Source organism: Bombus terrestris, chromosome 12 (assembly GCF_910591885.1).
Source record: "Bombus terrestris chromosome 12, iyBomTerr1.2, whole genome shotgun sequence".
NCBI classification, from domain to species: domain Eukaryota; kingdom Metazoa; phylum Arthropoda; class Insecta; order Hymenoptera; family Apidae; genus Bombus; species Bombus terrestris.
This window is the reverse complement of record NC_063280.1, coordinates 11,119,479-11,144,204: the sequence shown is the minus strand read 5'-3', so window position 1 is coordinate 11,144,204 and position 24,726 is coordinate 11,119,479. Positions and strand designations below refer to the sequence as shown.

Genomic DNA, 24,726 nt, shown 5'->3' with positions numbered 1-24,726 from the left:
AACATCTGAAAGAACTAAACACTTTTTAAAATATATTATTTATCGTTGCTTCAACTACATTTCAAAAAATATTGCTCGAAGTACAAGAAAATTACACGGAAAGTGATTTCCTAACTTAATTGAAGTCGTTGCAAATACTTCCAACCACACGTTCAAATAGGGTCCACACGAAAGTGCAACACACTAACTTTTTCATTCTAAGTTAAAGTTACGGGGATTGAACGTCGTTATCGATTTGTCCGTTTAAATTGAGCGAAATTCTCTTTGAAACAGCACTAGAAGACTACAGTCCATTACATTACGGAGCTAAAGAGCAACTTATAAAAAATATCTGGGCAAAACTATATAGCGAGTTTAATAAAAACGGTACTCTCGAATTTATATTTTTCACCAGTTATAGCGTATTTTCACCCGTATACGACGGTTTACTTCGAAATAATCAAGCCTCCAGAGGTTAAAAACTGAAAATTTCATATTTCATATGCAAAACGTTATTTTTTTTTTTTTTCAGAAAAAAATGTATATTCGTTCATGAAAAATATTTAGATAAATCAGAGAACCCCAGGAGAGATAACTGCGGTGCAGTGCCGTGTTTTGTCTACCAAGGGACCACATCCGTATGTGTTATATTTATCAAAGTTTAGTTTTTTTCCTGTGCAATGATATATTCGTAGAGTTCGTAGAGTGTATACTCTCAAGCTTACATTTCGTGTACACATGTTACGGTGTCAATGGTACAGTTTTTGTTCCGAGATATACCCCTGGGGTGTAGGAGTATTTAGGTGTACGATACATCGCTATAAATTTTACGTATCTTTCTTCGAGCACATTCCTCAAGTTCTTTACTTACCTACTTTTCTTCATTTAATAGTTGCAACAATACCAATGTACAAAAATGACAAAATATTATAATTATTTAACCATCCAAGGGAAAAGGTAAAAATAAACAAGGTAGAATTAATTGCTAAATTATTCCAAGATTACTAAAAACACAAGAAATATTAAGAAGCTTATTGACAGAGTGCTAGCAGTAATAATAATTACATAGATACCGTATCAGTAATAATAATTAATTACTGTAAATAACATGATTATATTGACACGTACGTCGAGAATTTCAAACAGCTTTAATGTTTTTCAACGTAAAGTCCAACATATTTATTTAATAACTAATTATTATCTCTCTCCCTCTCTCTATCTTACATAATAATCATTCGATTTTCGCTCCCCCCCCCCCCAAAAAAAACAATTTTTACGTCACCATATCTAAACGATACAACTTCCAAAGAAATAATACCTTAAGCGCAGGTGTAATAATTCGCATAAGAAGCACCACCTAAACCGATACTTTATCAACTTCCTATAAAAGATAGCCAAGTATACGCTTGGAAAGGTTAATTCAATAATCATGCCGCCTGTTGGCTGTGCATACTAGAAGAGGCAGAAATGTATTAGGAGAGAAAGCAGAGTGAAGAACGGAATTACGTTTTTTCAACGTTGGCAATACCTTTTCGACGAGCCTCGAAGTAGGATATTTCTGCGGGAAAATTGTCGAAAATTACACTTTTCCGCCTCCGCCTCGTTTTCTCGCTACTTAACCCAGTTTCCCGTGGAGAGACACGCCTCGTTAGACGACCTGTTCCACGATCGGTAGCGGTTCCGGCCGCCAGCCGTCGGAAGGTGTAAACGGGGTCGACGGAACGACACGATAACGCGGTCCCACGAGCTTGCGCTTTCCAGATAATCGGAAATCGAAAACTACCTTTTTCTAGCCTACGGTCAAGGGATTGCACTTTCTCCTTTAATCGGCCATCGAACGACAGCCATCGTCCACCGTTCCGATATCGGGATAGACGATACAACAGCTGAACTCTGTTATAGCAACGGACTTAGGTTACTGTAAATTCTTCTAACAATAAGTATGGAGTCTGCGGGCATTCGTACGAAGTACTCGGTGGGACAACGAACCGACAAGATGCTGCAGAGAAGCGGAGAGGACAAGTTGAAATTTTGAAACGATGTAGTTACGGGTCAAGTTTTACGAGTGTCTTTTTGGAATGTTGGCGTTGATGTCCATGCTGCATAAATAAAAAGTCTCTTCGCGATAAGAGAAGAACGAGGATTTTTTTTCTTATTTCTCGACGCTATTCGATTAAGTTAGAAACAGAGACGGATTAGATAGATAGATGACTTCCTTTGGAGCTTGTTTTATAAGAAACAAGTAATTTATACATCCGAATATGAGATTCACACATAGTATGAAAATAAGTACTGAATAAGGAAGAACGTTTTCGTTAAACGATTGTTAAAATACGAACGTTTATCTCGGATAGTTGTTTTGATATACAGAAATATTATTAAAAATAGAATTCTTTAATTCGATGGAATAAACGTGTCGATAAGGAGAATATCATCTTTAGTCGCGTATTTCTGAAACTACGCGGTTTATTATTTCAATTATTTATTTCCAATGAAACCTATGTCCTCTATTATCGTCCATAGGTACTCATCTCTATCCTGATAAGGAATTTTCAGAATGTTATACATCTAAAGATGAACATATCCTCTAAAATTATGCAACAGATACTAAAAAAAATTGTAAAATTTTTCGTACGTATTACAAAACTGGGGCACTCAGACCCGATAAATTCTTTATTCGCATGGGCAGGCGTAGGGAAAGTGGTACTTGTATAGAAGAAAAGATAAAAGTGCTATTCATAAATACAAGATGAGATGAAGACAAAGAAGGAGATGGAAATAGTAGACTGCTTACATACTGTTATTTATTAAAAATACTTCAAGTCCTTTTATACGCGTATTCTTTCTCCATAATATTTCATTTCAATAGGAAACTTGTAAAAGTCGCATGGATATTTCCCATTTTAGATATTATATCGTGTTATAAGAATAAACACTTTCAAAGAGCATCGCAATGTATGGAAATTTTTAAACCTATTATACAAGCCCAATTCTTTGAGTAAATTGCGGAAGCGAGGAAAAGAATTTTTCACGTAGTTCGGGGTATTTCATGCATGTTCAGCTTGCACTTCGACAAGTTTTATATGAATATATGTATGCAACAGTGTACATTTATCAAATAACCAAGTATGAATTCGAAAAAGTAGGAAACGAACACGTTACTTTTTATTACGAGTTCGATATCAGACCGTGGATTATGTGCTGACTTATACACCGACCTAAACCGGTTGAGTCCCTGCTGCAGGCGAAATATGGAAGGTTAGTTTTAATAACTTCTGCTGTTACTTGAATAACCAAATAGACAGAAGCTAAATTTGCCTAAGCAGATCACTTATGAAATAAATTCCACGCCCGATATTTTATAAGTTTCCAGAGATCTCTTCGTCGAAGCTTCATCAAAATCAAAACGTGCGAAGGTCTCTCGTTCTCGTTAGCAGAAATTTGACAGGTGTAGTCAACGATACATAGTTAAACCGCTTAACAGGAAAAGCCAGAGAGATTCACGCGTCCGTCACTAGCCTTCGGCGCCTGATCTTCGGACATCGATTCCTGCAGGCAGTGTAAAGGCCGCCGGCGCAGTTTAGCTCGTAAAATATTTCGGAAGCTTCCGATTGGAGGACGCTCCCTTTGTGTGCCTCCCTTTTCCTCCGCCGTTTTCCTCCTTTCTGCTGCTGTGTCTCCTGTACAACGCGCTCGATCGTCTCCACGCCGTCTTTCCTCACCCCACCATGTGCTAGGTTCTCTGCGTCGTCTGTGTCGCGTAAGGGGGACCCTCGTACATACAGGGGTTCACGGAAGAAATCTAACGGCGAGACAGCCACGCCGAGGACGACAAACTCTCGACCGAGTGGGGTGTGAAAGCGAGAGAGGGCCGGAGGAACGAAGAGGAACCAGTAACACAGCCGACCCAGGAGGAAAGGGGCGAAGCAGTTGCAATTGCAAGAGAAAGAGAGAAGCTATACTTCGGAGAAAGGCGGCTCTGGAAGGAGGGTCGAAATGAAGAGAGGCTCTCTCGTGGCTCTAGGAAAACGTTGAGAGGGTAGTGAAGAGGGAGTAAGAACGGTGAGCCAGAGGGAAAAGAGAAAGACGGTTTGGAGGAGCGTGAGTACGACGTTCAGCGACAAAATCAGAAAGAGACGGTGGGAGGGTGGTAAATGGAAGAGCCAACGAGTGAAAGGGATGAAGAAACTCGGAGGGCGATGGAAAATGTTCGCAAAATTTCACTATGGAACGAAGGACGGCATTAGGAGAATCAAAGAGAAAGGACAGGTCTCAGACAGAGGAAATAACCACGCGATAGAAGGAGAAAGGTAGATGGATCGCGAGAAACGATGAAGATAGGATGTTGAACGAAGAGAGAGGAAGCTACTCGAATTGATTGAGAGAAAAGGAAAGAGGGTTCTGGCGCGGCAGTGGTGGCAGTGTCTGCTATGGCGGTGTCGGTGGCGAGGACGAAGCGGGGATGTCAATCGATAGCGGTTGCATGCGTCTAAAGCAACCCTCGTCGCTATTCCTCTGCTACTACGGTTACTACTGTCGCCCGTTATTGTTAGAAGCAGTTAATCTGCAAAGTTGCTAGATGTTGTTGCTCCGGCTGAGCTTTCTGCACTGTCGCGCAGTTTAAAACTTTCTGAATTTAGATCGTGCTCGCGCCGCGCCATGGACAGGGTCAACCCAACGCGATGGTTTCGGGACAAACGACTGAAACGTGATTGCACTGCCTATAATTAGACGTAAAACGAACTTGTCCGTGGAAGAGAGAAAAAAAAAATAACGTTGAGAACTTCCTTTTGATAGTCTCCCTCGTTCCAGCGAGAACGAAACCAGCGAGCTCGGTGAGAACGGAAGCTATTGAATTCTCTGCGACGCGCGACGATTATTTTTATCGTTAGCTAAAACGATTCCGCTAGTCAGGTGGCAGGAGGGACGTTCATGAATTTTCGTATGAAATATTTTGTTACGACGTTCTTGTGTACAAATGAAAAGTCTTTAAATTCTCTTCTGAAGGACTGTAACGACGTTCTTTGTTTCAAAGAACGAATTACTTTGTGCTTGGTGACTTTAATTTAAGTCTCGCTCTCTTTGTAACTCTGTAAGCTTTGTCTTTTTCTTAATAAGGTATGAACAGGTCACGAGGATTGCCGAGAGACTCGCTTTTTCAGGAAAACCTAAACTTGACGTGGAAGGATATTCTTTGTGGTGTATACTTCTATCAGCTCTTTCGATCTAAACTTATGATTACAAAATTTCACAAAAGATTAATAACTTTAACAAATTCTTTAGGTCAATCGTGGATGACCTATCTTTTAACTGTGCCATTGATTTTAGTTGTAAATCGAAGATGATTAAAACGAGAAAGCTCAATTTGGAATTTTTATTTAAAAAGTGTCTGACAATCGAGTAAATAATTTACGTATCTACCGATTATAGCAAGCAATAATAGATTTTTACTAATTTCACACACGATTCTCATCATGTGTATACTATCATGAAATAGCAACGTCTTCTCCACTGTCGCAAATTAAAAATAGTACTGCAGCATCTGTCGTATTCTTAGATAACTGTTCACGTTCGCAATTGAAAGAATGTTTCGTAGGAGTTCGGAATTCCAACGTTTTCAAAGGCGCAAGGAACGTAGCTAACTTGTTTCTACGGGGCAACGAAACAATTATCGATCCTACTTCGCTACTATATGTAGAAGAGTCTACCACAGCCAGACGACTGTAGAAAGATTTCTTCAAGCAGTAGAAACACAGTGCACGATTTCGATTCTCCTTAAACGACTAACAGGAACTAGAAATAAATCATTTCTCGCTGATAGCAATAGTACAACAAATCTCTGTTTATGTTCCACCTTCCTAAATTACGTTCACAAATACGTGAATTTGCATAAAAATCTACAGTTCACTGATAAAACTAAATATCTTCCTTCTAAGTGATTTTACTTCTAAGGTTTCAATTTATGAAACGACCCGTGTACTCCAATTTCGTACAGTATCCAATTAAGTAGCAATTTAAACGAATCACAGACTCGGATCGCCCTAATAATTTCGATCCAATAGTTTCACGCACACCTTGTTATTGACACCGTTTATTTTTCCAGTCGATCCACCGAAGCCCCGAATCAAATTCATAGACTCTTAATGGCCCTCGACCTCGGTTTTCGAAGTACATAAGAATACCACTTATTGCCAGGAACAAAAAAGAAAGCGACAGAGAAAACACAAGAGTAGCTGTACGTATATACGAGGTCTCCCTTCTCTCTAATCGCTAAACTAGCACTTGTAGAAAATTTCCTTCTAACGAGCACAGTGGTCCCTCTATAACGAAGACGAATATCCAACATCGGATTCGTCTCGGCGATGGCTGCTGCACCAGGATTCTTGTAATAAAATAAATGGAACTTCCGTCGAGCACGCTGCAACGTCGAGAAATGAAATGTGACCCTCCATGGAACGCAATAGGGATCAGTGTTTCTTTGTGTCGAGCAGAGCCGCGAAAAAGCATGACCTTTTATAGCGTACCATGAGAAAGAATGGTCGAGTTTTATTATTTTCATTGCCAACATTCGAATAACTATCAGCAATTAACGTGCACCAATTTTTATCTCAACATATCCGACTTCAAGCACCAATGTATTTTAGGAAATGTATTCCGTTTCTAGAATGTACGCTTATGAGGATATATCAGATTGTATAAAAATACTTTACTACGTTCCCGATTTCACGAATAAGTTTAGAACGATGCGATTTATATAGATCCGAATAATTTGTCGACACAGTTATTACAAATACAGGTATCCCCTGGTATAACACGGTAGTTAACTTCGAAAAAGTGCGAAACTATATTATACGAAACAAGAAATTAGTACAAAAAATAATAGGACGATGTCCTATTATTCCTACTCGTGATATTTGTCTCCTGTGGTTTTCGCGGATCGTAAAATATACAATTTTCGAGTTATATAACGCAACAGAGAATTAAATAAATTTCCAAGGGGAACGATACCGTACCATAAAATACTTTCGACGCGCATTGCAAAAGCAGACTGCCAAGACATACTGTATCGTTTAAACTAATCCTCGTGCAGGCAGGGAGTCCCGATCCCTTTCGTTTGGTATTTCGTCATAGCGTGGTAATTGATAGGAAGATCCTGTCCCCCTTCCTATCCGGCTGAATCGTAAAACGCAAAAAAGATCACTGGGCGTAACCCGACGGGGTAACGCTGAGTCACGAGTCGAAGATTTATGGGATTTTACACGCTTCTCGGGAAAACGATTTCCACGTGAACCGTTTCATTGACTCCTTTGCCGGTATCACTCGACGAGATTCGCGAGTTCAGCTGCAGCACCGGCACTTTTGATTTAAATTGATTGTCCGACGAGCGTACCATTAATTATTAAACTAATCGGTAATTAATCAAAGACTTCGTTGAACTCCCGTCGGTTTTTGAAATACGATAGCTCCGGGTCTTTTACGTTCTTTTTATTTAACGTTCCTACGCAATCGTTGTGATTCGAACGACCCTTACATCTTAGATCTTCATTTTTCAAGCGTGGAACACTGAACTATAATAACGAAGGATTGCCGTGACAGAGTAATTTTTAAAGTCTTCCAGCTACGTAACAATAAAACACTGAGAAAAAGAAAACCATCGACGTAATACAAGTATCGACAGTAAAAATGAAGCAAGCACAAGAGTACGTCGATAGTAATATAGGGTTTCTATTATCGAGGTCTTTCATAAAGAGTCGACTAAAAACGTCACGAAAAGAGTTCAAAGCATATATCCTGTATCACAAAGCCAACGAATCGTGTCGACCAATAAATTTCGTTTGCTGCTACGTGTCCAAAATTGAATTACCTTTAGAGAAATTATTAAACCTTCGACAAAGTAAATTCTCCGCGGCTCTGATTCTATGTACGCAATCGCAAACCACAAGGAAATAACTCGAAGTAATGTCAGACATTACAGACGTTCCAATACTGTCTTAATTCCAACGATGTACCGATGGAACTCCCGCCAGCCAAGTCTTATCGAAACCACGATGACCATCGAGGGCTAATCGATTAATTACCGTTCATAATTGACCCAAATCTGGCTAGCAATGTATTGCTGTACGTATAAGTTAACTGGTCGTTTGTTTAGAACGTAACTGGAATATATAGCAAGTGGACCTAAATTATATTCTATCCCTTTGACTTCTTTTTATATGTACAGTAGCCATTATTTGCCTTTGTCTAATCGAACATTAGTCAAAATACAGGTACAGATATTTGACAAATTTTGAGACTCGATTTTCTATAAAATGGAATTTTCAACGCCATTTTATCATTCGTAATTTTCGTCTTATTACGAGTTTGAGCCATAGAATTTCCCTGACATTCGCTTGTATCACGAACTTAGGTCCACGGTGTATGTTCACTAGTGATTTCCTTGCGGAGGCGAGGAAAGGGAATACAGCAGTCCCACCAAAGTTCCTCGAATATTGTTGCACTGTAAAACTCCACTGATCCACTTAACCTCGTATCCACCGCGATATCGCCACCAGAAATAAGTATCTTAAGCCTAAGTGGATCGAGCGAATTCCGCGGTAACGCGCTTACGCGACATATTCCTGGGAAATTTGTGCCTGAACTGGTTACGCCATAAATTAAATTCTGTATCAGCCGCAGGATAATCGAAGGCTGCGTGCAAGCTCGTCTTTCATTAATAAAACAACTACACCCAGTGATCTAGGGTCAAGGCCTAACAAAGGAAGGACGTAAACTAACTGCCCTCGTACACTTTCGTTTATTGGAATAAGAACCAAGATTAATCCTTGTTAAAGCATAAAATTTACCAATCTAAATTAATCGCATCGTTGACCATTCGCAGGGTAAATACGACGCCGAAATGCTAAATACTCATAAATTATAAATTATAAAGAATAAAAATGACGATATATCGAGCGATAATTATTCGCACAATTTTCATTAAATACGCTCGACGTTTCTTAGATATGCTAATGTCTATTTTTCAAAAGATACAATTTCCAGTAAAGAAAAATTCCTCTGCCGAATCAAAGATCGTAATAATCTATGTATGTCAACGCGATGGTCTCAGTTTTTTGTGATATAAAGGAAATTAGTTATTTTAATAATTAACCTTCCTACGTAGGGATCAAAGGAAAACAATATCGAAGCTCGGCTGTGTCCACGGCTTCATTGTGTTCGACGCCTTTTACGCCGCGTATTCGTCGTTGATTGCGTTCACATCCTGTTATTCTCCCGTCCAACCCTTTGAAGGGTCAGCTTTGAGACCGAGCCGGACCGTCACAGTGAATATTTTGCATGCTAGATAGAGTTTTGCATTTATTGACGCGGTCGATTAAGAAGAGAAACAACGAGGAGTTCGACACGACTGCTCGTTTTTTTCCTTCCGAGCCCTGCAAATAGGGAGAAAAAAGGTTAACGCACAGACGCGTCATCGTATTATTAGTTAAGCTCGAGCGTATTTAACGATGCGCGAGCTGCTCTCCATATATCGCGTTCAAAATGCAAATTAACGTTGAAACTGAGTTTCCAGCGCAAAAAACTCTGATTATTGAGTTAATTAAACGCTCTATTACGCCGGTCAGTGGCTCGCTGTTTAGCGTGCTAATGAATTAAATGATCGAGCACTTGCGTGATAAATTACGAGGAATTTATTTTTAACTATCCTCCGACGAAGTTCGAGTTTTAAGTATTCCACTTAATTCGATACTACCCCGTAATAAGTTTGTATTATTCTGTATAATAAATTTATTACACAGAGCAACTTTAGTTATGAATCAAATAAAATACCCGCTACTACTTTCGTATATAACAACGTAATTCGTTTTAATACGAGTGACAAAACAGTATTTCTAAAAAATCTCATTTGCACGTTATAATACATTACACTAATAATTATTAAAAATTATTGTTACTATGTATCCTGACTGAATGAATCAATGCATTTAACAAAGCATCGAATAGTTTCCGCGAAATACTACTTCCATCGTTTAATGCTATATCACACACGTCCGTACCGTTCCCCTTGGTCAAAATATCCTATTTAGCACCTTTTCATTTTTCAAAATATGTCTGTTGAAACATCACTCTCTTTTGTTAAAACTACAAAGTAATATTAAGATCAGAAATTTGCTAGAAATACACGTATTATGATTCATCAGTTGTTATCTTTACGTAAAATACCCTACAATGAGAGCCAATTAGCTTAACGGTATACGATTTCAGTCGCCGACGAAAAAAAATTTCGATCACGTATAACGAATCGATCAGCGTTGCGAGTCTTACCCGGGGGATATCACGAAGCGTCAGGAACGTCATTTTATCTTGGAGAAAGGACGGAAGTGCGACGGTGCGCAGTCGATACTCGTTCTCTCCCTGTGGGCCGTCGTTTATAGTTCATTTCCACGAACCCTTTGCGAAAGGGTTAAAAAAAGAAAAAAAAAAGAGAAAAAGCGTTAATTGCCCCAGGGACGAGACGACGATCTTTCGACGCGTCGCGAGAGCACGTACGCGCAAAATGAGAACGCGCGCGCGAACGATGGGCCAAACAAAAGGGCGGGATCTCCTTGTGATGGCGAGCTCTCTTCACCCAAGGTGAAGGACTGGTAAGCGAGGCGGCTTTCAGGAACTCGAGGACCGCCGACCCTTTACGCTCCATCGACGCCATATGGCGTAACCAACTTTATAATGCTCGCACGACGCGGACATAACTGGTCGCAGCGTGAAATCCGGTGGTGTATGTGAATACATATTGGGACCAATCTCGAAAGTCCTAGAACATTTCTCAATGCTATCGTTTCTTGCATGCTTTTTCGGCTGGCGAATGGTCGTTGGGGCGAATACGGAAGCGAGGTGAGGAAGAGTTATACACAGTGGAGCAGGTTGAAATATCTTCATTAGAAAAGTTGGTAGTTGCATTTGGTTTTGTTGAAAGAGCGAAGAAATACAAAGATTTATAAAATATTCAAAGCGTGTTATTCGTTATAATATTTTCTTGTTGGTTATAGATTGCAGATAACGACGTATGTTCGTGATAGTATTCGATGCACGATTCTAAAAATTTGATGCATTTATTAAATAATTTGGAGGAGATAATTTTAAGATATTGGAGGAAAAATTACACTATCAATTAGTAGATAGTCGAGCGATCGATATTTCTCATTGAATAATGTAATCTGCCTACAACATGTTGTTAGTTATCCTATAATTCTATAATTAAAGTTATCCTACAATGTAATAATCCGATCTAAATCTTACACAATTATGTAATTCCTTTGATGAGAAACTATTCAAGACAACTTCATACGATAAATATTTCAATTGTCAATCAACAGAACCTGTATTCGTAAAATTTGTGATTTGTTCAAATTATTCGCTCAATAAGATTTGATAATACACAAGATGTATACATAATCGCTTTCACGATAGAATTTCATTTATTGGGACGAAAATTTTGGCTGGATTACATAAGCTCTTGCCTATTGAATCCACTTATCTGAATCTGGACTTCTATTATTTGAACGAAAAATCATAGACAATTGGAAAAATCAATACATCCTTGTTATATGACTTGTTTGTTTTGCGATCAGTTCAAATAGAGTTCTACTGCAGTACAAAGAAACTAGAAAACTAACTTGATTGAAATTTGTGTCCAACATCGCACGTTACACGAATTCAAAAATCATGCCGCAATTTTAATAGATATGAGTATAAAAATTCATATTTTTGTTACGATGAATAAAAAGAAAAAAAAAACAGAGATTAGTTTCATTCATTAAATAGTGCGTACCTACAACCTGAGTATTACTTTGGATATTTCATGTATATCTTTATATTACGTGCATTCTGCAAATGTTTGTAGCTTTCGGTATATTTATATAAAGAATAAAAGAATGAAAAAATATTTGATCGCTATTCAACTCTTTCCGAAACGTTTGATAACGAACTTCAATTTCATTCGATTCACACGTTCTGGCAGGGAAAACAATAATTTCTACTTCGTAATCTATCTAGGTTAAACGTGAACAAACGTGAACAAATGTTACTATGAAAACGTCTCTGTTCTTTGGTCGAGACACGTGAATGCACGCCGGTCATTCCAGAAAAGCGGAAAAAGCATGCCTGAATGAGTTGTTTAAAGTTATTCAGACTATTCGCCGTGTATTTTAGTCGTGGAATTTATTTATACGTTGGGGTCGTCGCACCACGACGCTTGTAAATAGATGTAGCTTATTTGCAGCCGCGGTTCGGCCTCGTCATACTGCACGATAACACCTATTAGGGTATAATTAGTATGAAGGATTGTGCTATATTTCACTCACGAGATGTAACGGATAACACAGTTGAAATTGCAAAAATTAGATTCGCGGCTAAAATCTCTTTCAGCCATTGAAAAACTGCTTTTGCTTATAAAAATACTTACACACCAATACCTCCACTAGCGCGACAAAATCTTTATATTCACCTCTTTCAAAAGCTTTCATTCTCTACCCAACACGCTTATCAAACTACTCGATCGACCTCCGTCTACGAATTTACCAAAATAAATACAAGCATGGAAAATCAATGGACCCTTTCAAAAAAGAGGAAAATCTATGAGAAAGAAATGATCGAATCTCTAAGGAGCTAAACTTATCGACCTTATCTTTCGTAAATTTTTAAATTTTATTACATACGGGCATTGCCACAAATTTTTCGTTACTGCGATCAATCAGTATTAACAACACATAAATATTTTACTAAAACATATCAATTAATGAGAAATTAACACGCAAAAGCAATATCTATCGCATACGTATCTTCTTATACGATCGACAAATATACGAATCGACTTCAGAGATCATTAACCCTATAAATTGAAATGCAGATGAAAATTTCGTTTACAAATATTCTTTTTCACTACCATTACCAGCTCGAAATCTGTAATTATTTACATCATCTCCCCTGTTCAATTTATAGAGTTGATCAGTGGCTTCCGAATAGTTTAATTCTCTCACGTTCATTTTATGGCACTCCATTTACCCGCATGAGGAGAAAGTATGCGGTGTGCGAAAGATTCGAGCTCTGGATCGAAACGACGCGACGATTGGAATTCTCTGTACAACCCCAAGCCAGATACCGCACAGCTGCCGGAACAAGCAGAGGTTTGAATCATCGCTGCATAGAATAATCCAACGCTATTCCCTATTTACAAAATTGCAGCTCCTGCACGCGTAACTGTTCCCGCGTCGACTCTTCGGCTCATTGTACTCCACCCTTCGACGACACCCCTGCCCATTGTTGCGAATCGCACGCACCACCGGACTGCCTGGGGAATTTCCCCCTTCCCATGCGTTTATCCACCCTTCGACACGTTATTGGTTCGCGTGCAAACGCATAGCCTAATTAGTATGAATGCCTGACCATCGTGACTCCTCCATCAAGCCCGGGATTTTATATATTCGGTTCAAGGTTGCGGAGGCCTATTCAACCAGATGCCGAATGATCATCGGACGTGAACCTGAGCGTCGAGTAAATGGCTATCGAAAGAGATTGCAGGTTTGGTTGTGAACGTGGAGGTTTCCTTATCTGTCTTGAATGGGGAAGGTTTAACATTAGAATGGTTAGAGTAATTCAAATGATCAATTTCGTAATTTTTCATGGAAACTCTGTAGATCTATAGTGGCAGACTAGGCGTTCGATTCGATTTTATACATATTTATTATTATGATTAATGCAATTTCTATGGATTGCATATTCCTTTGATTATTTAAATTGAAAAATTATTTATTCATTTAAATCATTGAGAGAAAATTTTAAATTAACAGATATAAAATTTCGATGATTTTTAAAGGTATAATAATATGTTCTGTATTAATATAAATTAGAAATTACAAATTATTTACTTTTAACGGGAAAATTGAATTCTTAGAGACGCGATTGTTTAAGTAAATTCAATCGAAATGATCGTTTCGGTATTGCCGACTGAATAAAAACTTAACGATGCGAAAGTTGCGATTTCTTTATACGCCACATGATTTTATTCCACCCGTCGACGATCGCGGAAGCCGCTGAACAAGCTATCGGATGATTGTATAAAAAGAAATTGGTTCTCGGGTGAACGATAATGAGAGTTCTTTAGTGGTAATCGTTTAAATTTAAGATGATTCTTATCGCCGAGAGTAGCGTAATTTCGTCTTAAGGTCGATGAAGCTGTTAGATACTTAATTAACAACCAAATTTATCTTCTTTTCTTAGCACACGTAAGAGAGCCAATTACTAACAACGGCGTCTACGTGATCTGCGATCGTAACGGTTTCTGTTAGTTTCTTCTTGACAATGATAAATCTCGTGTCGCAATGCTCATAGACAATTTCGAACGTTACATCGGTTTTACAGTTTCGATTGTCTTGGTCGATTGTGAGTCGAATGAAGGAACCAAGGAACCCAAGTGCCGTTGTTAGTTGTGTTTAATTTAGTGGCAATTAGTGGAGCTGAAGCTGCTCGAGACTTCACCAACGAAGACGTGGTCTATTTCGAGAAACGCTGCTGCAATTTCTTTGGCATCACGGCAGTTTTTGTTTCGAATTTTGGGATAAATTACTGAGATTAGTTCGGAAAAATCGTGTTTGATCGAGGAACGTTAAATTAAATTAGAACGTATATAATAAGCATACTTATATCGTACATAATAAACATAAAATCAGAGGAAGAGCATTAAAGCACAGTGATAATGTGTCAGCGGTTGTCGAATTATCAATGAGTTTCATTAATCGCCTAAAAGAAACGTAGGTAAAATAAACGGGGATGATGAACTAAAGCTCGTTGCGAATCTAATTGCTTATTCATCCTTTAAAAGCAACGGCACGCGAGTCAATTGAACCAATGAGTCACTACGTCTTTCGAGTTCATCTTTTAGAGAATACTGGCCGTGAATAACGAGTTCGTACAAAATCCAAGTCGATACGGATGGATAGGTCCTTTTTATGCTCTACCCAAAGGCGATGTTTTATAACTTCGACTGAAACTGTATTCACAGAGGCGTGACACGGTATAATTAATTAAGAACAGTTACAATGTACTGTAAATAATATCAATTTGCAAGCTTGTATAATATTCCGTATTCAGTGGTAAATAATACCATTTGGTCGTGCTCATTTAGCTTGAATTAATTTCGCGTTTGCTTTTACACACGGAAAGTTTGTTTCACTCGATTCATCCTAAAAGCAACAAATTAGCGCTTCTAAATTTTTTAATTACACAAATTCTCGATTAATTTTTTTGTTCTAAATTAATGTCAACTGTACTTTGTATTTTGTTATTGTCATTTGTGTAAAAAGTTTTAGGAACTGTTTACTCATTTACCTTTAACCAATTTCATTCCTAATTTTCATCATGTATATGAAACTGTTGATAAAATATAAATCACTCAAAGTACGATAACAGTAAGAAAACAAAAGTATCACTGATTTGAGTGACAATATTTTTGGGAAATAGCAGGTCGAATATATTTAAGTTTGCAAGCATAGAAAGAAGATATACCGCAAAAGACTGTATTTTGTATTGTTCTATTCCATCGAATGAACATAACTTGTTATAATTGCATCGTTAAAAATATATTTATTGTACACCATCCGCTATAATCTACGGCAGTCGAAATTCGCAGGCTGGATTTCAATTTTAGAGGAATTCGTTGTATCTCTTCTTCGAGCGAGTAACTAGGGACAGAGAAACGACGTTTCGAGAGTTTCGCCTAGCTAGGCAAACGGAATCATTTAAAGACAGCGTCATGACGCAATTCGAAACGAAAAGTTTAAAAGGATTACTTCCTAATTTACGTTGAATGCCGACAGTTTTGTAAAAGTATTGATTGTCACTCAGAAAGACAAGTTTCCCTGTCGCGTTTCCGTTCAACTCTGATTACTATGAAATAAACACCGAAATATCTCAATGAGGCGCACAACGCGCGTTTTTATAAATTTGTTAGTGAAACAAAAGCCGCGGTACAAGCAGCTAACATTCACTGCGCTCACAATAATTCCCGAGCCTTGCCGTATATTTTGTGGCTTGAAGATTCTCTCCTCCTTTCTGTCCTGTCGTAATGAATAAGAAATTACAAATGCGACAACTCAAGATCTCGAAGAATATGAAGAACACTCAAAACATAATAATTTCATAGAGGATTTTAAAACGTTCTCTAATAGACGTCACGAATTGTAACCGAAGTGTCATTCTGTCAGTGAAGTCACAAAGTGTGAATTAATCGTTAAATTAGTTGGAATGACGAGAATGTTCTTATATTTATGTTTTACCTGTCATATACAATTCAGCTATTCTTTCAGCATCTGTTTTCATATAATATGCATAAATATATGTAACATATATATATATAAATATATTTATAAGACACGAAAAGGTACGAGAAATAGTACAAAGAAAATTATTATCAATTTCAAACATACATCTTTCAAGGATTTATTCGCTTCTTGGTTAAAGCGTACAACCTAGCATTCAAAAATTCATTCAAAATATACAAAAGATAGAATACAGCACAAAGAGATTATGTAGTTTCAATTACAAAAAACTTGCAGTAAAATTCTAAAATACGCAACGCACGCTTTAAAACAAACCGTGACGCAATCATAGCCAAAAACATTCGCATAAATCTTCAAAAAAAGGCCGCCACATATATCTTCCATAACGATCATACGATCGTTTAAACAGTAACGATGGCAATTGTTTTCCCACATCGCAATGGAGCGAATGAACACGAGGAAAAGAAGAGGCGATTGAATTTATCAATTTCTGACTGACACGTTATCAATGATGATTTACTATGTTTGGTCGGAAATCGTGAAAAAAAATACACCAACGTTCTATTAATGGGAAGAATAACTCACACGAGTAAACGTAGTTTCAACCTGAACCGCGTGGAAATCCCTATTTAATGTGCTCGGCGAAAGTTTCTGAATGCGAAATTTTGCTTCGCTTGTATCTATGATCGTATATCGCGTACCGTGGCTCACTAGACTATCATGGTTTTTGCGGGATAACGCAAATTCATGTATACGAGCGGCTTTCGTGGATCTCGCGCGGATAGACAAGATCCGCGGAAACCAACCAGATCACGATTTAATGCTAATTAATAAGCAAAATATCTTCGTTTTGAAACTAACGCAGACCACTCTAGGTGATAAACCTGACCAATTTTACGAGTATTATTTATTTTCGAGTAACTAAAATATTTTATCGGCCGATCAAATTGATCAGCCGCGGTAAGCAAGGCAGAATACAATTTTTTCTTAGAAAAAAAAAAGCAAACTAAAAGTAAATACCGAAAAACATATTGTATGCACGTTTTAGGAAAAGCCAGAAATTATGAAGCGATATGATAACGTTTAAATGTGGTTGAATTTATGTAGAGGTTTGAAAGCGGTCAATTTGATCGGCACTGGTAGGTTTAGTGTTAAAGAATTTCTCATTGTGACGCTACGTTGGAGAAAATACTGAAATCATTTCCGTACAAGCGGCACATAAAAATTCATACGAAAGATTAGACCGTGAAATATCATGATCGCTTTATTGGTATTATATTAAATCATAAAGGAAAATCTTCTACATTTGTTCGTAAGCACCAGACTGGAACATTATATATTAAATACAATAACCGGTATGAATTGCAAATATTCAGGTTTATGCATTCTACGGCATACGCACGTTCATTATCGTTTTTATTCACAACGTATCAGAATAAAATGTTTTATTACGCGAGATTTGCGGTATAAAATCTTCTAACTATTCGTAATTTGTGAATTATTCTTTTATCCATAATATTACGTATTCTCACCACGATTTTCTACATTTACATGCTAATAATCTTTCGATCGCAGTTTTCCGCTTGAGAGTAGAATGCGATAAACACAAAAGGAACTCGTTCGTTTTACTGCTCCGATTAACGCAATACGAAAACAGAGTCTATCGTTAAAGAAACACGAAAAGCATCTTTCGCAAAGTAGGAAGCGAATGTGACTGAATGCAAAAGGCAAAGTTCGAGTTGTGTACGTGCGCAAACAACAATGAACTGTAATTAGAGAAGTCCAAGGCGCGAAGCGCTAGATCGAGGACATAGAGGAACGCCCATTCCCGGTAACGCTACACAAAGTTCGCGTGATGATTCTAAGACGGTAGAGGGTGATACCTAGGTTCCTCCCCGTGGTGCAACCAGACGCGATGTCTCTGAAACGGTCCTCCATGGCTCGTTTACGAGGCGACAAGACAGATAGGATGGAACGCTAGGGAGAAGAACGTTCGTTGAGTTAAATGTAAATTTCGTTCCTGATTCCTGGCGTACTCTGTGCACAATGTGGACAACGTAGATAACCAGAGCCGTTGATGACGACACGAGCAAATGCCAGAGGGACGGTAAATCTTTTATGAAATCACCGTGAAATCATTGCTCTACACCATCACCATCTCATGCTCGTTGCTCCATGGTTGCGCAGACAAGCTGCGCCATGGCAGTCACCCTCGCGAAGAACTTGAACTTCCCTCGGGAGAGGGGTAAGAAAGTAAATTTCACCTCCGTATTTCGAGGGATTCGCGTCGCTCTCTGACGAGACGCTGCGAAATGGCGGTATCACGCCACCACCTTTGATGTCTGATACCAAGATTCCCTGTTTCGTGGTATTCAAATCCCTAAGATCCCTTCAATCTGGATAAAATATTTCGTAGGAAGATAGAATATTTTGTTTTCGAGGACTAGATACAACTTTATACGATGATCTCGTGAAGTAGAACGAACTAATCTAACAGTGAAACTCTTGGGTACGATACGCTTACTCGAGGAAATTAGTATCGACACTGTTGTATATTGGAATTTGCGGTGGTTTCTATTCGTCTCTATCTTTGGAAACTTGGAATCAGGATTGATTTACGTTAGTCACCGAAGCGACCTTTAACGATGTAATACGATGTGACAAAGATTGGTATGAACATTTTTAATCACTGTATTATTACTATGCTTCACTTTTTATAATCGTAACATAAAATCATCTTTTATACAATATCTCCATCTACCTTCTTTCGTTACTATGTTAACAAGAAATCCAACGATAAAATCAGTAATAGTTAAGGCACACCTACTCTAATCAAAATTTCACCGATTAAGATGTACAAAATTATCTGCAAATATCTAGAAATATCAGTACATCTTGCAGCACGGAAACAACGTTAGTTCACAGGTCACGAGCATCTTTCTTCCAAGAAAACTTCGTTTTAGTTCACTCGAAGTGGCACACTGTCAATCGAATCAATTGTCGAAGCAATCGTTTTCAATTCTTCGAAGGCACACACAAAACAGAAACACAATACAACCGAGCGTTTTCCACTCGACCTAAACTACATCGTTCCAACAGTGACGAGAAATCGTTGGTCCGACGATATCTCGAAGGGCTGTTCACGTTAACTCTACCTTATCAGGCTCGCATTCGAACTTTCTACGATTAAAGGAGTTTTACACCCACCTAGAATTTTTGTTGTTGACACGATCGCGATTCCTGGTTAAGCGTGATCGTGGCACGACACCCGGTGAACTTCGACCCGAGTGAGTTGCCTTAGAAAACTGGCCGCACGTAAACGTTAAAGACTCTTTAACCGGAGGGCGGTTGAACAGCGAAAGGGAAGAGAAAGAGAGAGAGAAAGGCTATTCGGGGTAGGCGAACATTCCACGCGGCTGTTGGCGCGTGCGCGCGCGTGCACATACACGGCCGTATCCAAAGAGACTGTACCACGCCAGTGTCAAATAGAGAACTCATTTCCACGAGACTTGGTCTCAGGCCTGAAAAAAACTACACGTAATTCGAACAGCAACGATTTTACGTTCGATTTGCGATAAGCCTCGCCAATTCCAAGATTTGTCGTATTTCCATACGTTGTTTGAAAATAAAATATTTTAGGGTTTGACGAAATTTGACACTACGTAATCTTATATACATTTTATCAAATCTTTGTTGTATGCTAATCTTTACGCTAATTGTAAGTTACAACGCTTGTTGTTTTTTAACTTTACGGTTGGATGAAACTGCGAGATTCGATACATTTTTTCCGGTTTATTGTAATTTCCAAACGATAAATTCGGAGCTTGAATTAAAGTTTACGATATATGATTTTTACTTTATTCTGAAGAGTTTCACATCGTACAAAAATTGGAATGCAGTCGGATTTTTTGTCGTAGCATTTTTTTGTCTACTTGTTAGAATTTTAGCGCACAGAAGCCGGAACCACGAGTTACGAACCGTTCAGAAAACGTCCTTCCATGGCCGTTACTTCCGACGTATTTCGGGACTGGCGGGCTTCCATGGATTGCCGCACGTTGCACGGCTTGGTCATTGGCCGTATTTTGCCATCTGCTACCGTGAAAGCGTGGCCTGTTGTTTTATTTTATTCAAGCGTTACTTTTACGACTTCAAACTTCAAGAACTCATTAACACTGTCGGTAAATTTTAATCCTAGTTAATTAGAGATATCGTTTGATGATAATTTTTTATGAGAAGGAAATATCATCGATCGCTTCTCTCGATTAAGAACGTGGATGTCGATCTACAAATTATCGAACTATCTACAACTTAATAGAAATCATCTGGATTTCTACATATTCAAATGATAATAGCCATTAAACCGCAGATGCTTATGAAAATTCATATTGTTATGAATATAGTTGAAGAAATGAAATCTGAATGGAAATTTGCCTCTCGCTCGCTAAATACCGTAACAAGCATTTTAATTTGTATTTTATTTTGTTTCGCTACCTAAACTCTTTGTAAACGTATAAACCGCAGTTTAAGTATCATTAGTCAAATGTAATACTTCGATAATGCAATTTATTAAGAGCTTTCCAATTCTTAGCAAACCAAAAAATTTCTCGCGTTATTGGATCAATATTCGTTTCAAAGTATAAACGCTATTATTATACCAACGGTAGCAATTCATAACACAGCGACGATAGGGATCGCAGACATGTGACGACTCAATAATTCATGACCGCTCGTAAGATTCGATCTAATCTTAACGATCTATCGCGCTTTCCGTTTCTCCTCTTTTCATTAGTTAAGATGAACACGATACAATTTTCCCTAATAGCACGTCGGTCGTGTGAGAAAAATGTAACGCGATAGAACTTGATACAACTGGTGGTGGAAACAGTTATATTTCTCGGTTCAACAGACCAGGTTGGACACGCCTACGAGTTGGCCCTATTTCGATCAAAGATGCTCAGCTCGTCCGAGAAATTTGTCCAGAGTCGATCGAACGTTTTCCTAAATTCTTCTCATTCCCTGCACCGCTAATATTGGCCTTTGGTAATATACTATGCCAATAATCCACGTATTTTTCGTTTCCGAAATTTACATCGTGAACGTGATTTGACTGTGCGAGCGTTTCACGCGACATCGAAAAATCGTACACGACGAAAAAGTTTATCGACATCATGGAATCGCGGTGTTGGCACTCGCCGAAGATGAACAAAATTTTCATTCGAGTGGGGTGGATGTCACCTCGAAATAGAAGCGAGAATTCGATACTGGAAGCGTTCAACGAACCGGATTGAAATACGATTTCGAACGACGCGAATCGCTGAAAAATTAAGTAGATACGTCCCGGTTACGGTCGATCGATAAGCTGAAATTCGGGAAATCTTACATAATTGACGAGCTCGTCCGCGTGTGGAACAGATGGCTGACGTTTCCACGACGACCCACGCATACTGAGTAGCTTTGTACGCAGCGTGATTTAACGAGCGAAGTTATCAGAACGATCACCGCTAATTATTTAATTCCGTCTTCCCGCTCGGCAAGACGAATATAGTATACGCGAACCGCGTTCTCTTCATATCGATCCGGCTGCTTCGACGAAACTTAGGAAACGCGCGAATCGTTCGATGGAACAGCGAGAAGGGGATGGACGGGATGAAAACGAGATAGTTATAGGAGATAGTTAGAGAAAGAGAAACAGAGAGAACTGTGTGTGTGTATGAAAGAGAAAAATGTGTGTACATGTGTGTGTGTGTGTGTAAGGGCGACAGCGCGATCTCCGGTCCTGACTTCACGTGGCTTCTATTGATTTACTACGAGGCGCTGGTTTTACGAAAGAACCGCAAAGTCTCGTAGTGAAAAGTTCGCCGGCGATCGATCCGCGCTGTCAGTCGGGATCTCTTCGTAGCCGTGTTGTCTCGTGTATAGTCACGCTAGCACTGCAACAGTCTGCTCCAACAGTTCAGTGACACGGTGCACTATACGACACAACCGCTTTAGCCTGGCTTCAGGGAATCGACACCGGCTGTTTCCGGAACCAAAGTACGTTATCAGTCTAGTAAACATCACGTTTCTCGATCGAACTCACGTCTTGTTTTTTCGACCGTGATCGTTTCTCACGATCATGTAATATTATAAGAAAGAATCCTTAATTTGTAATTTTGTCCACTCGCGAATGAAGAACTAGAAAATGACTCGAAAAAATCACCCTTCAAAAAGCAATATATCTCTCTTTCTGGTAAAAAAATTTCGCAGAAAGCTTCTATTCGAGATGCCAGACATATTTAATAACGCGATGGCATTCGTCAAAGTGTGTCAAAAGATCGCAGTAAGAGTTCACCTGCCGTTAGAGGGTGGCAAGCACCAAGGACAAGCACGCGAGAAAAAGAGATCGAAAAGCAAGAAGAGAGAGGGAGTGAGAGAAAAAGAGAGGGGGGGGGAGAGAGAGAAGGGGTGGAAAAATGAGCAGGTCGCAGGCCGCAGGGCGTACGGGCTACATCCGTACCTCCTTACTTCGGCAAAATCAATAACCTGTTTGGGGGTGTAGGAGAGAACCTAAGGAGAGAGGCCATAGCACGGCACCGCCGCACTAGGTAGTACGAGAGCCAGGTGTGTTGTAAAATACGTACGCGAATGTCCAGGTGCGAATGTCGAAGGCGTCTCTTCCCCCAGAACGCTCGTGATCGTGTCGCGTACGAGTCGAGAACAGAAGCGCGTAACCGGCACCACCCCCGAATGTCCTGGCACCTGCGAACGTTGCTGGGTATCGCCGAACAGCCTCCTGCAAGTCCCCGCCGTATAAATTCTCGAATCGAGCGAAAAACGTACCACGAAACACGTATATTACTAACACGATCCGATTCACTGTCTATCTCGAATTTTTCAGGTTCGACGAAACTCTGTGTTTTTAGCTCCTGGCACGAGCTCACCGCACGCACCGGTATACGACGTTAATCGACGATAATTCCTCGAAATCTTTTTTCCAGTAACTCAGAATCCTGCGACGATAACACTGTCAGCAGAGGTCTCCCCCTCCCGAACGTTGCCTCCTGTTATCATTGCCCACCACCTCGCGGATACAGAACGAACGTCTCGTTCTCTGTTCGCAATCCGAATCGCGCGCTCTTCTCTCCGCCGGAAAGCAAAGAGAATTCACCACCCCGACCCCCAATGTTGTTCGGCTTTTGAATAAAACACGAATATCGGTCCCGGTGTAACGACGACACCGAGCACCACACGAATTTCGAGCCTCGACGCGCGACTTTCCTGTCAATGCTTCCCTTTCAGAGAGGAGATACGTTACCAAGAGACAGAGAAACGGACGCAGCACAACGACACGCGTTTCGAGCTGTCGCGGCTGTGGGGCGCGGACCACTACCTCGACGAGCCTCCCGGATCGTTGGATAAAACTCGGTGGGGCCGTTCCGGTCGGCGTGCGAACTCCCTACTCTCTCTCTCGCTTTTCCCCTACCACACATACTCCACCGACGTTCGACTTCCCCACCACTATCCTTCGTCTCTCGCTCGTCTTTCGTCTCTTTCGTTCCAGTGACCACCCCCCACCTGTGCCTTCCCTCCCTTCCGCTCAGACGCCGCGACCATCGCGTCGCGTCGCGTCGCGTCGCCGTCACCCCTCAACCTTGCAGGGTGCGCGAGCGCACCATCACCACCCATGCCGTGCCGTACTGTGCCGTACCGTGGCTGTACGCTTCGGTCATGCACTTCGCGTGTGTCGTTAACAACGTTGAACCGACCGCGTCACTGGACCCAACGTATGCGATTGGAGATGGAGATTAGGCGATGCTGCTGCGTCACGAACCCTGTCCGTGATTCGGAGAAGAAAGCATCGTCGCTTGACCCTGGCCCGTCCTGACCGATGGGCTGCGACCAATTATGGAAATATTTACGCGTGTGCACTCTAGCGATCAGTTGGTCGAAATATCGCCTTAGATCAAAGTATCCGTTCCGTCGAGTCGGCTCCTTTTTTCTCAATGATTGTCCGATCGGGAAAGATTTACGCTTGTAACTCGTGAAATATTGGTCCGGCGTGATAAGGTCGCCGAGGGGATGGAGATTGATGATGGCGCGTCGCGATCTTCCACGCTATTCTACCAATCTATGACTCCCGTCGTTTAACGAATTTCGTATTTTTATTACGATGACAATACGATTCTTATGAAAGTTTTAAATATTCCTTCTTTTTTCAAGAAGGAGCAAAATATTCTTTATGTTTATATTCAGCCTAAAAAATGATTTTTACATGAAAGCTTTAATATATCTTTAATACGTATTCTTCAAATTTTTGTCCGATTTTTCCGAAAATTAAAACATGCACCAGATGAAATTGTAGAAGAAACTGGAAATTGTACAGCATTATGAAAAATGAAACAATAATATTATACAAAATTATGTATGGCTGAAATTCATC

General features: G+C 39.7%; 1 protein-coding gene across 2 annotated transcripts in view; it reads right to left on the bottom strand.

Moving 5' to 3' along the window:
• The window catches only part of LOC105666339 (neural-cadherin), a 61,224-nt gene extending 37,516 nt beyond the window's left edge, over positions 1–23,708 (bottom strand). The window contains exon 1 of one of the 2 annotated variants that reach the window (XM_020865756.2): positions 22,928–23,708. The gene's annotated coding sequence lies outside the window, so the exon portion shown is untranslated. The remainder of the gene's footprint in view (positions 1–22,927) is intronic. The other variant, XM_020865758.2, reaches the window with a different exon arrangement.
• Between the last annotated feature and the right edge of the window lie 1,018 nt (positions 23,709–24,726).